The sequence below is a fragment of the Triticum dicoccoides genome, chromosome 7B (genome assembly GCF_002162155.2).
Source record: "Triticum dicoccoides isolate Atlit2015 ecotype Zavitan chromosome 7B, WEW_v2.0, whole genome shotgun sequence".
Lineage (NCBI taxonomy): Eukaryota > Viridiplantae > Streptophyta > Magnoliopsida > Poales > Poaceae > Triticum > Triticum dicoccoides.
Window position 1 is genome coordinate 82,583,557 of NC_041393.1, and position 13,422 is coordinate 82,596,978.

At 45.6% G+C, this 13,422-nt stretch overlaps 1 pseudogene; it reads left to right on the plus strand.

The window, feature by feature from the left end:
• Positions 1-1,707: 1,707 nt before the first annotated feature.
• Positions 1,708-2,566, plus strand: LOC119335929 (annotated as a pseudogene).
• Positions 2,567-13,422: the final 10,856 nt, after the last annotated feature.

Sequence of the window (13,422 nt, forward strand, 5' to 3'; positions counted from 1 at the left end):
TCCGTGACGAAGAAGTCAGTAGTCGCGCAGAGCGCTCCCCAAAAACCTTATCACCCTTCTCCCGTACAGGACTCAAAAGGTGCGGTTTCAGAGGCCTACTGTCCCGACCTACGGTGCACGCCGCAAGCCGGGATGAGGAAGATCGTAGCAGCATCGCAGTGTTGAGGAACCGGTGGCGAGAGGAAGAATGAGTTCTAGTGCGCCTTTCTGAGAGGAGCGACCTCCCTTTTATAGGCGCAAGAGAAGAAGGCGAGAGGGCAGCGACGGAAGGTGAAACGAAGAGACGAAGACGAAGCATACAGCCAGCAGCTGAAGGGATGCACCGTACGCATTCAAACTCCACTATCGCAAAAACTTTTCAGCTTCCGTGTGACCTTTCGTATACCCGTTGTGCGTGGCAAAAATTTAGACATCGGCTCGGCTCATTCCCGCGGCGCGGCGCGTCGTGACGAGGCGTGGCGGGCGGCGGAGGAGGAGCGCGCGTGGATGTCCCTCTTGTTCTCATGCTCATACAAGTGGGGAAAGAGCCTCCCTTATAAAGAGGTCCAACTCCCTCTAAACTAGCAATGTGGGACTAAACTTTAGTTCCATCTCTTGCCTCGCATGAATGGGCTGCGTGGGCCTCTAGGATTTATTAGGAATTTCTGAAACTGTTATTGGGCTAGACCCAAATAGACAAAATTCCAGCAACACTTGCCGTGCCATGTGTTCGGCATGGATGACAACAGTTGGGGTGGACGGTACAAGGGCGAGTGATGGATCCGATGACGAAGGCTTGATGGAGAGGCGGTTGGGTGGAGTGGCAGAGGTCCATCAAGGCTTGAGCATCGTCCGAGGGGGTGCGCCCGGGGTGGTTCCAATGGGTTTGGGTGGGTCCAGGCTGCCGGAGTCCGACACAGAGGACATGTGAACTTATCGGTCTTGAGGATTCTAGCCCAAATTAGGGGTCCATGTCCTAAAAGTGCCAAAACAGTCAAGTCGATCCAGACATTTGGGGCCGAAATGAAGGTCCGCGTTGGAGATGCCTTGACCATCTCTTGAATAAAACTCTGACTAGATACAGTGCAAGGTCCTTGGTTAGTTGCTTACAAAATAAACCAAGTTTTGTTTAGCATCATTTCTTGTTTTTATAGTAGACGTGCCTAATTGCATACAAATAAAAAATATCAATGCTTAAAAATTCATTTTCACCGGCATCTCTCTAATCAGCTTGCATTGTACATGGTCAAAGATGATAAAGCGTGATAGACAATGGCTTTGCATTAAAAAAAAATAACGTGTGTTTTGCCAGCACATGCGGTGAGCAAAGTATGATTACAAACGAATGCAACCCAGCATCTCAACTAGCTGATTTTTTTAGGGAACTCAACTAGCTGATTTACGTGTAATGAAACATATACACGCTCACATGCATTTGTTAATGGGTAACGCAGCTGGCTAATAATCACCTACTCCCTGATTAGCACTAGAACAATTTCTCCACACGGACGTGTGGTGCCAATTTGATAGAGAACACATTCTTCTCCTAACTAAAGATTGATAAAAGCGCGAGCTTTCAGACCCAGCAATGATAAAAGGTTAGCTTTCACACCCTACGGTGCCATCCAATTTAGAAAAACCCTTTGGCGCCTTCACCAGTTTCCACTCACCAAACTCATCCGGGCCAAGCTTCACCAGCCCCGCTTTCTAGCTCCTATTTTACACAATTACAACAGTCACGGCTCACATCATTTGCACCATTGTACTTGTACTAGCTTGATCGTCACAGCAATGGCCTCCACCAATAGCTGGACCCATGAGATTGAGTCGCCGGTCACTGAATCGCGCCTCTTTCGCGCCGGCGTCATGGACTGGCACACCCTGGCCCCCAAGCTCGCGCCACAGATCGTCGCCAGCGCCCACCCTGTTGAAGGAGAAGGCGGCATCGGGTCAGGCAGTTCAACTTCACCTCAGGTATGCATCATATACAACTCATATCACCTGCAGTCTAGTACACATGGTGAAAGCATAACACAGAGTTGACCTTGCAGCCATGCCCTTCAACCTCATGAAGGAGAGGCTCGAGTTCATTGACATAGACAAGTGCGAGTGCAAGTCGACCCTCATCGAGGGTGGTGGCATCGGCACGGCGATCGAGACGGCCACGTCGCACATCAAGGTGGAGTCGGCAGCCAATGGCGGGAGCGTGGTGAAGGTGGAATCGACATACAAGCTGCTACCGGGCGTAGAGGTGAATGATGAGATTACCAAGGCCAAGGATTCTGTCACGGCCATCTTCAAGGCCGCCGAGGCCTACCTTATCGCCAACCCAGAAGCCTACAACTAAATCAGTTGAGAGAGATCATATATGATTTTGTTCTCCCTGGTTTTGTTTTTGTGTGCTTTCTTCCTGAACTAATAAAGCTGCTCCAATCTCCAAGTAGTGACGGGAGAGCACTGAGCTGAGTGTGGACCTGAGAAGTTTAAAAGTTGTGTATTTGTAACTATCAAAGGGTGCTGTTGTTTGATGATTTTGCTGTTTGCTTATGTATATTCCTCATGATTTCGTATGGGAATAAAAGGAAGTATGTGAATAAAAGGGTGCTGCTGTTTGCTTATCGAGATGGCAACGTCGCACATTAAGGTGGAGCCGGCGGCCAACGGCGGGAGCGTGGTGAAGGTGAAATCAACATACAAGCTGCTGCTAGGCGTGGAGGTGAAGGATGAGATCACCAAGGCCAAGGACTCTGTCACAACCATCTTTAAGGCTGCCGAGGCCTACCTTATCGCCAACCCGGACACCTACAACTAAATCAGTCGAGAGGGATCATATATGATTATGCTTTCCCTAGCTTGATTTTGTGTGCTTTCCTCCTGATCTAATAAAGCTGCTCCAACCGACAAGTAGTGATGCGAGCAAACTGAGCACGGTGTGGACTTGAGAATTTTAAAATTTGTGTATTTGTAACTATCAAAGGTGTTGTTGTTTGATGATGTTGCTGCTTGCTTATGTATATTCCTCATGATTTTGTACTGGAATAAAAGGATGTATCAGAAACACATAAAGAACATGTATATATATTTCGAATTGGAAGTTTATGGGCCAGGGAAGCCTTATGTTTGCTCGATTGAACATAATTTCATTTGCTCTTTCGAATGTATATGCCATTGCGTTTTATTATTGACATCTTCCTTTTTTTGGCAAGTACCTCTATTAGCCCATGCAGCTTCTTCTGCTGTAGCTTTGTTGACGTTTGAAGCTGTAAGAGCTCAGCCAAGGCTCAGGTTTCTCGTCAGAAACTAGGGTTTTTTTCCCGAAAAGGGGGACGTACTCCCCGGCCTCTGCATCAGAACGATGCATACAACCATTTTTATAGATAAATAAAGAGGTTCAACAAGGTCTTATAGTCTGAAAACAAAGTAACGGCAAGCTCACAGAGAGCCACAACGCCATGAACAAAAAGTCAAGAGGCCACAACCGGCTATCATAAGAAAGATAGGAAACTAATCGCCTATCCTATTACATGACCGCCATCCAAACCGTTTGAAGATATCCCGTGCTACCATCTCCCACCGGATAGATCCAGTAACCAAACGCTCCTTGGCCTCCGTCGGAGTGAGTAACGACCACCTACGGATCAGCGCAATGGCTCGGAATATAACCTGCAAAAAAATGAATATTTGTTGTTCTGTTAAACATATACTCACTCCGTTACTTTATAAGTCATTTAAAGTGCATCCAGACGATATGGACTGTCCATCGGAGCGAATTCGATGGTCCAGATCCGATGCAATACACTGATGTCATGTGTATTATATCAGACCCCGAGGGGCATTTTCAGGAGAAAAATATTTCGAACTGATCAGATTTTCTCTCCCAAATATTTCGAGGGTATTCTCGGTACGAATTTCAGGGCTTTTTTCGGTTCAATTTTTATCCCGTTCGCTAGGGTTTATTCCTCGTCGCCGCTAGGGTTTTAATCCTCTTCGTCGGCAGGATCTAGCCGCTCGTCGCGGCCCCTCCTTCCCTCCACCCCAATTCCCTCGCGATCTCGCACCACCTTTTCAACGAAGAACACGAGAGGAGGCGCACTGCCCTCCCCGCGGCGGCCGCCGGCGAAGATTCGACGCCATCCCACGTCCCAGTCCTCCATGCGGGTACCTATAGCCACAAGGTTATAGGCAACCTCTTTCCCACACCCCAATTGGTTGTTTGCGTCCTCTACATCACCTCTCCGCCACGGCTGCAGCTTTGATCTGGCCATGCATCTCGTCCGATGGCAAGGTGGTTGGGTATGGATCATGTTCTACGGGACTAGATGAAGCCGGCCACCGGCCTCGACGGCCAGCCCCATTCGTCCAGCCCCGACTGCAAGATCTACAAACGTTCAATCGTTGCATTCATACACTTATACATTTCATTCAATATGTATTCTTTCAATTTGGCTGATAGGTGAGATTTGGATATCAATAGAGATGATAAGCTATTAATTTTGGAATGTACTATAAATAATTCATAGCTTATGTTGCTCAATATTTATGATGCTCGCTTCTTCTTGTGCAATTGTTGGACTGGTATAAATAGACTTGACATGTGCTTTATAAGAAAAATTAGATTCACATGGGATATCCACCTTTTGAAGATTGGCGTTAATTCTTATTATGATGTTTTAGCCTTGTTAAAGGGAGAGTAACGATCCTCGCAAAAAGCAGAGAGAAAGGAATGAGCATTCGATTCTTTCATATGTTGCATTTCATTCTTCCGTGTTTAGTTATGTCTAACATTTGTTACATGCACACACTTGACAAGGTTATCACAAATAGTAATTTTTCCTCTGTTTTGCAGGGATATGACAGAACATGCTATGTGATTCCCTGAGGCAGGATGGATGTACCATGTCCACACCACTGTGCTCCTGAAGGTGATCCCTTCAATTCAGCGTTGTAGCACCTGTAGAGGCCCCCTATGGTACGTGTTTTACTCTTGTTATCTTATGGTCTCTGTTATTGGCTTTGCGGCCTGCCTACGAGACATTGACTGTGTCGTTTTCTGGGATAGCTGGGATTGCGTGTTGACTCACAATCCATTATTCTTCTAGGGTTGCTAGTGCATTGTAATTGGTCCGAACCTTGCCCAGGCACTGTTACTATCACATGGTAGTAAAAAGCAAATATAGATTTCTACGAGATCCCCTAGAGACCAAATTTATTTGAAGCAAAATATTATAACCAATATTATTGAAGTTTTACAATTTGACTCATGCGCAATGGACCAAGAACACGGCTAGGAAACCTTCTTCGGGACTAAAACCCAACCACACCCTACTCTATCGCTTTATGGCCAAGTGTACACTCCACATGTAAGAATGAACCACACTGTTGGACTATCTGCTTGCATCTTCGTCGTCTTCAACCGCAGCTGCATCCGATAGCCTAGCATGGTACTGCTTGAACCTATTCCAGCATTTTATTTTGTTGTAGGGTGAATCAACAAGCACAACAGGTAGCTCTCTTCTAAATTTCTCGATGTAGGCCTGCATGCAAGGATATGTTAGTATCGTTCCCTAAGTTTTAGAAAATGACATAATTTTAGGTGTTACTCTACGTACTTCATCATATTGCATCCTCAGTTTTACTCCCATAAATAATTCGATGTTCTTCAGCATGTATAGTGCACAATAAGAACTGCAACATTTTATGTTGTTAGATCGGCTTTTCAGATATTAACAATCTAAAACAAAAACAAAAGCTAATATTGTTGACTGACGTCTCATCGACTTTTGGCACATTAATGTTTCGTACTTGTCATTGCGTCACATTAATGTCTTCCCATGCATTGCTTTCTATCTCATTGACTCGCCTCGCTGCTCTCAGATGTGCTTCCATCCCACGTACCTGCAAGCCCAATGGGATGAGAAGTTGCCTACGACTAATACTTACATACGATGCTAAATCCTTTGTTATAATTAAATATGTTGAAATTCTCACCACCTTATTTACTTCTTTGGGTACCATACAATGGAAAAGTGAATCAAGAACCTGAATCTCTTTCCTTCCGGGGTTTACGACCACAAGTAACCAGTGGACGTTTTGGTTGTTCGTTGGTAGGAAAACCTGGAGTGCACAGATAATTAGATCAACGTGTATAGTAATAAAAAAATCTGTTCTACATCAGGTTAAAATACCATATCATGTTTCAGGTAGCTGGTACCTTGTGTTGTTCTAGGAATGCCTGCCAAAGCGTCCTCGTAGCACTCCTCTATCCTACCATCTCTTTCGAGTTTAGCGACGCCAGCCACCCTCTCAATGTAAACCAGTTGTTCGTCCCTTGTGTCAATTGGTTCATCATGACGCATGATCTGGATCGCAGCATCAACCACCTATAACAATAATCAAGTTAATTGTATTGTACAAAAATGAAACTTCATAAACTAATTTGTGAAATATCTTACTTCGTCACCCAACCATACGCCATCTTCAGATCCATCTTTTTGGGTGAGGCATTGCAAATGCTTCGATAGCATGACAATGTCATCAACTAAGACCATTTGTTTTTCATGGTTTGTAGTGTTGATCAGCGACGCCACGAAATCCTGTCAAACCACATCTAGCTGGTCCCTCTGGGTTTCAGGAACTTCTGACTTCTTTTTTAAGTTGCTAGAGCTGATTTTCCTCTTTTTATTGTTCGTGTCCTCGGAATCATTTGTATACTCTGATGGAGTCTTGTTTTTCCTTTTTTTCTTCTCAGTATCATACGAAGCATACTCGGCATTCTTAAATAATTGCAATACCACACTTTTCTTTTTGCCCCCATGATTTGGTGGCGTCAATTCAACCACACTTACTTCTTGCTACTTTCGAAAGGATTCATCATGGTTGTCATCATCTGTGAAGGCACGGGGCTCTTCAGGCTCTCACGATCCCGTAGCCTTCACAGAGTGCTGCTTACTCTGTCTATTGAACGGATTCTGTCATATGAAATAAACCGCGTGTTAGCCTTTAGCAGATTCTTGATCAATTATAGGTAAATGTGCATCACCTGGAAATCTTAAAGGCTTGTGGTGGCTTTGAAATGCATTTGCTTATCCAAACTAGGAGCACCCTGGATATCATCCACCTCTTTCAAAAGCTTATAAATACCACTGAGATCTTATTTGATTTTTATTTCAACTCTTTCGAATGCTTCATCCTATACGTGGAAGATCACATGTTATTTCTGAAACGACAATGATTGTTTCATAATTAAGTTAACATGCGTACGTCAAAATCTTCATCAAGGTTCTTCATGGGGGGGCTCCATATCATCATTTTCTATTCCCTGCTTACAATGGTGCTTAGCAGCGACCTCCGTGTCATCATTTTGTTTCCCCTGTCAGAAGCCTGCTCAACATTCTCAACAGAGGCCTCCATTGGGTGTGAAGGTGCCCCGAGGTCAGAAAGATGTATGTCCTCCACTCCTGGAAATATTCCATCGCATTTTTTCTTTAAAAAATACATGTTAGTCTGGTGTTTTTTCATAGTAAACTAATTTAGAAAAAACCTTGTACATGTAAATTTCCAATTATATATACTAATCTCATAATTCTAGACTTACGTTCAATTCTTTGATGAGGTCCTCTGTGAGCTTGCCATTTGTACGGGTACGCTAAAGGGACTCATCCATTTTCTTTTCAAGGGTGCACATCCTATCGACTTGTTCTGCACCAGCCTCCCGCACGAGGGAGGCAACTTCTTGCAAATCAGTCAATACACGTCCGATGAGTACCTTTATCTGAGACTTTGAAACAGTTAGAATCATATAACTTCATACTAGTTGGAATGTTACAATATATATTTGTGCGTGATGTAACTCATTTACCTGAGCGTCAGTCTTCGGTTTGGCCAGCGTACCATCTCATGCTGGAATGAAAGGCCTCATTAGGTCCTCAACATACTGCAGTTTAGTGTCGTTAGTATGATTTAGAAAATATGCATGTTACATAATCCAGGCAATGTGCTGGCATTTTACCTCTCCAACTCCTAGATAATTATTCTAGATTATATTGTCAACCTTTTTTGCCTTCTCCTCGCTCTAGTTCTGGATCAACGGCCTTAACCTTGATTCATACGAGATGCTAGAGTCCAATTGGTGCACTCTGAACTTCTCGTAGTACCATGTCTGCATGACAACGAAAGCAGTTTATAAATATTCTCGTACATTATGTAATGTATGTTAGGTAACTGATAATTGTACTACTACGAATTACCTGCGGCAGTGATAGATTCCCCTCTAGAATTGCCTCACCATTTACAAAATTCTTCACGCTATCCATAAGATAGTCAAGCGTTAGCTGTCCAAGATTTGTGCCCTTTATCGTCTCAATGTTTCTAACAATCCTAATATATTGGTTATCCACATACTCCTCTTTTGTTCGACATACATATTTGCCTATGGTGTACAAGACAAATGGCCTGACAAAATTTGGTGTGCCGTCGCCTTTCATCTGGCTAGCAATCCTTTGAAAGTTATTTTGGTGTCATTACGGTCTTTCAGTTTCTTCCACAACTCCATATTATCATCAAGATTTGAAGGGACGTGCTTCTTCTCATGGCAGGGCATGCCTGTTATATGCGATACATCTTCTAGTTTGATCCTACATGGTCTTCCACTGATGATAAAGGCATCCTGGTCTGCATCATATGAATTAGCGATGGCCATGCACAGTACACGTCTAATTTTGATGCTAAGTGTCTTGAGAAGTCCACCCAGTCCGATCAACTGGATGTACATCCTTTGCTGTGTGTTTAATCCGTTTATGAACTCCTCATATGGCGGCAAAGAAGCATCCTGGGTTTAATGTATGTGCAAGTGTGATTAGATACAACATGGTATACAATTTAAACACTCATACAGACGAATACAACTTATATATACCAACATAAAAATTGTGCTCTGCGCTACTGCATGAGGTAATTTGTTTACCAGCATGCTGAGTTCCATGAATATGCAAATACTATCATTAGATTCAGCTTGGTTACGTTTGAACGGTCATATAAGGTAATCTCCATTGCAAGGCGCTTATTTGAAATAAAATAAAGATTGGAAAATAAAAAACTATCCAATCGTGCTCTCCTCAACTCTAGGCGCTAATCATGGCCAGTAGTATGGAATTAAAACATGGGCCATCGATGCCTTCCATAACTCGTGCAGGAGGAAAAAGAAGGCGAGCGCCCGCTACACTAATTGGCATCAACAAGACTAGACGCTAAGATTTAGCCTGGAACTAATCAATGAACTACCAATCTGGTAGGAAACAAATCCTAGCGCCCTCCCCTAACGCCCCCAACTTAATTTGTTTAAAAACATGTTGAGTTACATGAATATGCAAACAACGAGTGAGGTTGCAGCAAGAGATCATGGGAGGAAGATCGTGGCACGAAAAATAGCAGCGGTTGCAGCAGGAGATCGTGGGGAGTTACTAGAGGATTCATGTTTGGCTCCGTCGTTCGGTCTTGCTGGATTCCTGGGTCTTCGTCCTTCGGTCTTGCTGGTTTGGGTGGCGCAGAAGGACGAACTATGATCTACGAGGTTTCAAAGTATCCCTATTTATAGGGATAGTAACAACCCAGGGATATATCCACGTATAGATTTCTTCGGTTGGAGGAAATCAAGGGAGGGGACCCACCTGGTTGAATGTTAGGGGGCGGCGTGGAGAGCTTAGCAAAGGTAAGTTATGGTGTAAAATAACTAAGGTAAGTTGCGTAACAACACGTAGGTCTCCTGAGAATCACGATCGTCAAAAAGATATAGTTCCCGCTCTTTGAAAATCAGCCAAAAGAACTGGACCACTTGTCACATCCCTAGCTGCTGGTAGTGCTCTAGGCTAGCTCATGTGTGCATCATGTTTAAATTCTGAAAATGTGAACTGAGGGAATTTTGGAAGCCTCAAAAACTTAAATAAAAGAGGGGCAAAAACCCTAGAAATCTCATTCATTGCTCCAAAATGCTCTTCTTAAATGTTTGATAATTTTTGGTAAGGGTTCTGGTCCCAACCAAAATATTGAACATTTTTAAGGATTTATTTTTGGGACTTTGGATTTAATTCATTAGCTATTTGAATTTGAATTATATTCATATAATTGGAATATAATTTCAAATACCCCTGAAATATTTTATAAGCTTTTGGAAAAGTCCATCTAGCAATATAAAATATTCAGAGGAGTTTTTGGCATTGTTTGAATTATTTTAAATTCAAAAACAGTGGCAAAATAAACTAAATAAATAAACAGAACAGAAAAAAATTAATAAAACCGAGCAGAGGACTACCTGGCGCTCACCTCAGCCCACTTACCTGGCCCAGCTCCTCCAGCGCGGCCCAGCCGGCCCAGCCCATCTCCACTCCCTCCCCTGTCGTCTTCCTCCCTGCCAGGAGGACGGGCACGCGCCCGGCGCGCGCGGCCACGCGCCCCGGCCACCTCCTGCTTCCCGGCCACCTCCTGCTTCCCCCCGGCCTCCCTAGCGACGCCACGACGAGGCCTCGTGTCCCCTCGCTCCTCTTCCTCCCCCGCTGCATCCCCTCTCTCCTCTGCTCCCCCTCTCTCGCCCGGACCGAACGGAGCCGCCGCCACCGACGAGCTCCCTCGCGGCCACCGCCACCAACTCTCCTCCCTGACGTGCTCCCGAGCTCCTGCACCTCGTCGCCAACCCCCTCACCGAGCCACGTGACCGGAAGAGCCCCGAAGCACCACCCCGACGCTTTTTCCCCTCCTCGGCCACCGAGGATCGCCGTCGTCAAATTCGTCGCCGTCCGGCCTCCCTCAAGCTCGCCGTCCACCTCTACAGGGTCTATGTGAGCTCCTCTTCCATTTCCCCTCCTCCGCGCGCTCGTTCCCGCACGCTAGCCGCCCTTTCCACCGGGGCCGTGAGCTCCTCGCCGCCGGCGATGATGCGGACAAGGCCAGAGCCACCGGAGCTAGCTACCGAGCACGGCAACGTGCTCCACACCTCACCAGGAACCTAACACACACACTAGCTTCCCCTCCCGTGCCCCCTAACGCCAACCCCGACCTCGCCCGAACTCCGGCCGCTGCCGACGCCACAGCCAACCCCAACTCCTCTGGCTTGCTCCATTGGATGCGCACGAGCTCGAGCTCCCTGTAGAACCCCTCCGCGCGTCGAATGGGCGCCGGAGCAGCCATTCCGGCGAGCCACCGCCGCGTCTGGTCGTTGCCGGCGGTTAGACGCCGGTGGATTAGCCGGGTTGACCAGGGATTTGACCCCCCTGGGTCACTGACGTGTGGGCCCGTCCCCTGCTAACCTTTGGTTAAATTAACAACTAAGTTTAATTAAGCCACTGACTCACTGACATGCGGGCCCGGGCCGACTAATTAAACTAGGTTAGGTTTAAATTATATTAGGATTAGCCGTAGTCACTGACCAGTGGGCCCCACTGGTCAGGTTTGACCCGAGCCGGCCCCTGTTGACTTGCTGACGTCATGCCAACGTCATGCTGACGCAGTAATGTTTTCTGGATTTAATTTAATTCTGAAAATTCCAGAAAATGCCTAAAACTTCTAAAATTCATAGAAATTCAACCGTAACTCCAAATTAAATAAATTATATATGAAAAATTATCAGAAAAATTCAAGGAATCCATCTGTACCATTTTCATGCATGTTAGAACAACTTATAGCTGCTGTTTAGCACAAATCAATTAAATGGCATTTGAATAATCACATATGGAGTTTGAATTTGAATCTTATATTCAAACCAACTTCATTTAATCTGTTGCTAGTTGCATTAGCCCAAAACACATCCATTTTGCCATGTCATGATCATGCATCATATTGTGCATTGCATTGATTGTGTTCCCTTCTGTGTTGCCGGTATTTGTCCCCTCTCGATAGACGTGATACCGATGATGCGATCGTTGACACTGATGAAGACTCAATGCTATCTTCAGAAGTGCCAGGCAAGCAAAACCCCCTTGTTCATTCCGATACAATCCTACTCTCTCGCTCCTGCTCTCTTTTACTGCATTAGGACAACAACGATTCATCTGTTACTTGCTGCGGTAGCTGAACCCCTTTATCCTTTGCATGACCTGTCATTCCACAGTAAATAGATGAAACCCACTAGTATGAGTAGGAGTTGTTTGAGCCCTGATGTGCCTACTCATTCATGCTTGTTTGTCATGCCTGCTACTGCTTAGAGTTGAGTCAGGTCTGATTCATCGGGGATGAATCAGAGGCGTGTGAACATGTCCTACTGTGGGTGAGCTAAGTGTGTGAACACGATTTGGTAAAGGTAGCGGTGAGAGGCCATGTAGGAGTACATGGTGGGTTGTCTCATTGCAGCCGTCCTCAGGAACTGAGTTCTGTGTTTGTGATCCATGATTCAGCTACTACCACGCATTGGGCCCGAAACCAATGGACCCTCTCGGCTTCTTAATCACCCTTGTCCTCTGTCCAGGAGTTGCAAGTAGTTTCTGGTGTTTGTAGTATGCTGGAGGCCGTGGGCAGCGCTGACCGTAGGGGTGGGCTGTGATGCGGTAGGCACGTGGCACGGTGTACCGGGCGCCCGTTTGGTGTCTCGGGAACCCTGTTCACATCGTTTGGGGCTGTGAGCGAAACTCCGGCCGGATCTCCTCATGGATGGAACCCGAATAGGCGATAAACCTAGACTAGAGACTTGAGTGTTTAGGCAGGCCGTGGCCGACACCCACGTTGGGCTTCCGCTTGAAGGTTGCCGAGTACATGTCGTGTAAACGGCGGTAAGTGGTGAGAGCGTGTGTGAAGAAGTACACCCCTGCAGGGTTAACATCATCTATTCGAATAGCCGTGTCCGCGGAAAAGGACTTCTGGGTTGCTTATATCAGTTCATAGACAAGTGAAAGTGGATACTCTAAAATACGCAAGATAAGAGTGAGTGCTATGGATGGCGTTCTCGTAGGGAGACGGGAGCGGATCCATAGTGGTGTATTGATATGGTGAATATGTGGACTCGTGTGCGCCACCTCAAAAGAGTCGCTTGCAGTCGTAGTTTAGGATAGCCACCGAGTCAAAGCTGGCTTGCTGCAGTTAAACCCCACCATCCCCTTGTTGATAATGATGCATATGTAGATAGATCTGATGTAAGTCTTGCTGGGTACATTTGTACTCACGTTTGCCTATTTTATGTTTTGCAGAGAGACTTCAGTCTCACTAGTAGTTCCGCTTGGACTTCGACGTTTAGCTTGATACCTCAGCTACAATCTTGTGCCCTCGGCATGATCTGATCGATAGTCAGGCTTCTCAGCCTTCTTCATTTATAGATGTCTGTACTCAGACATGATAGCTTCCGCTTGTGCTTTGACTTGTATGCTCTGATTGTTGGGTCATGAGACCCATGTTTGTAATGTCTCGCTCCTCGGAGCCTATTGAATAAATTACTTGAGTCGTAGAGTCATGTTGTGATGCCATGTT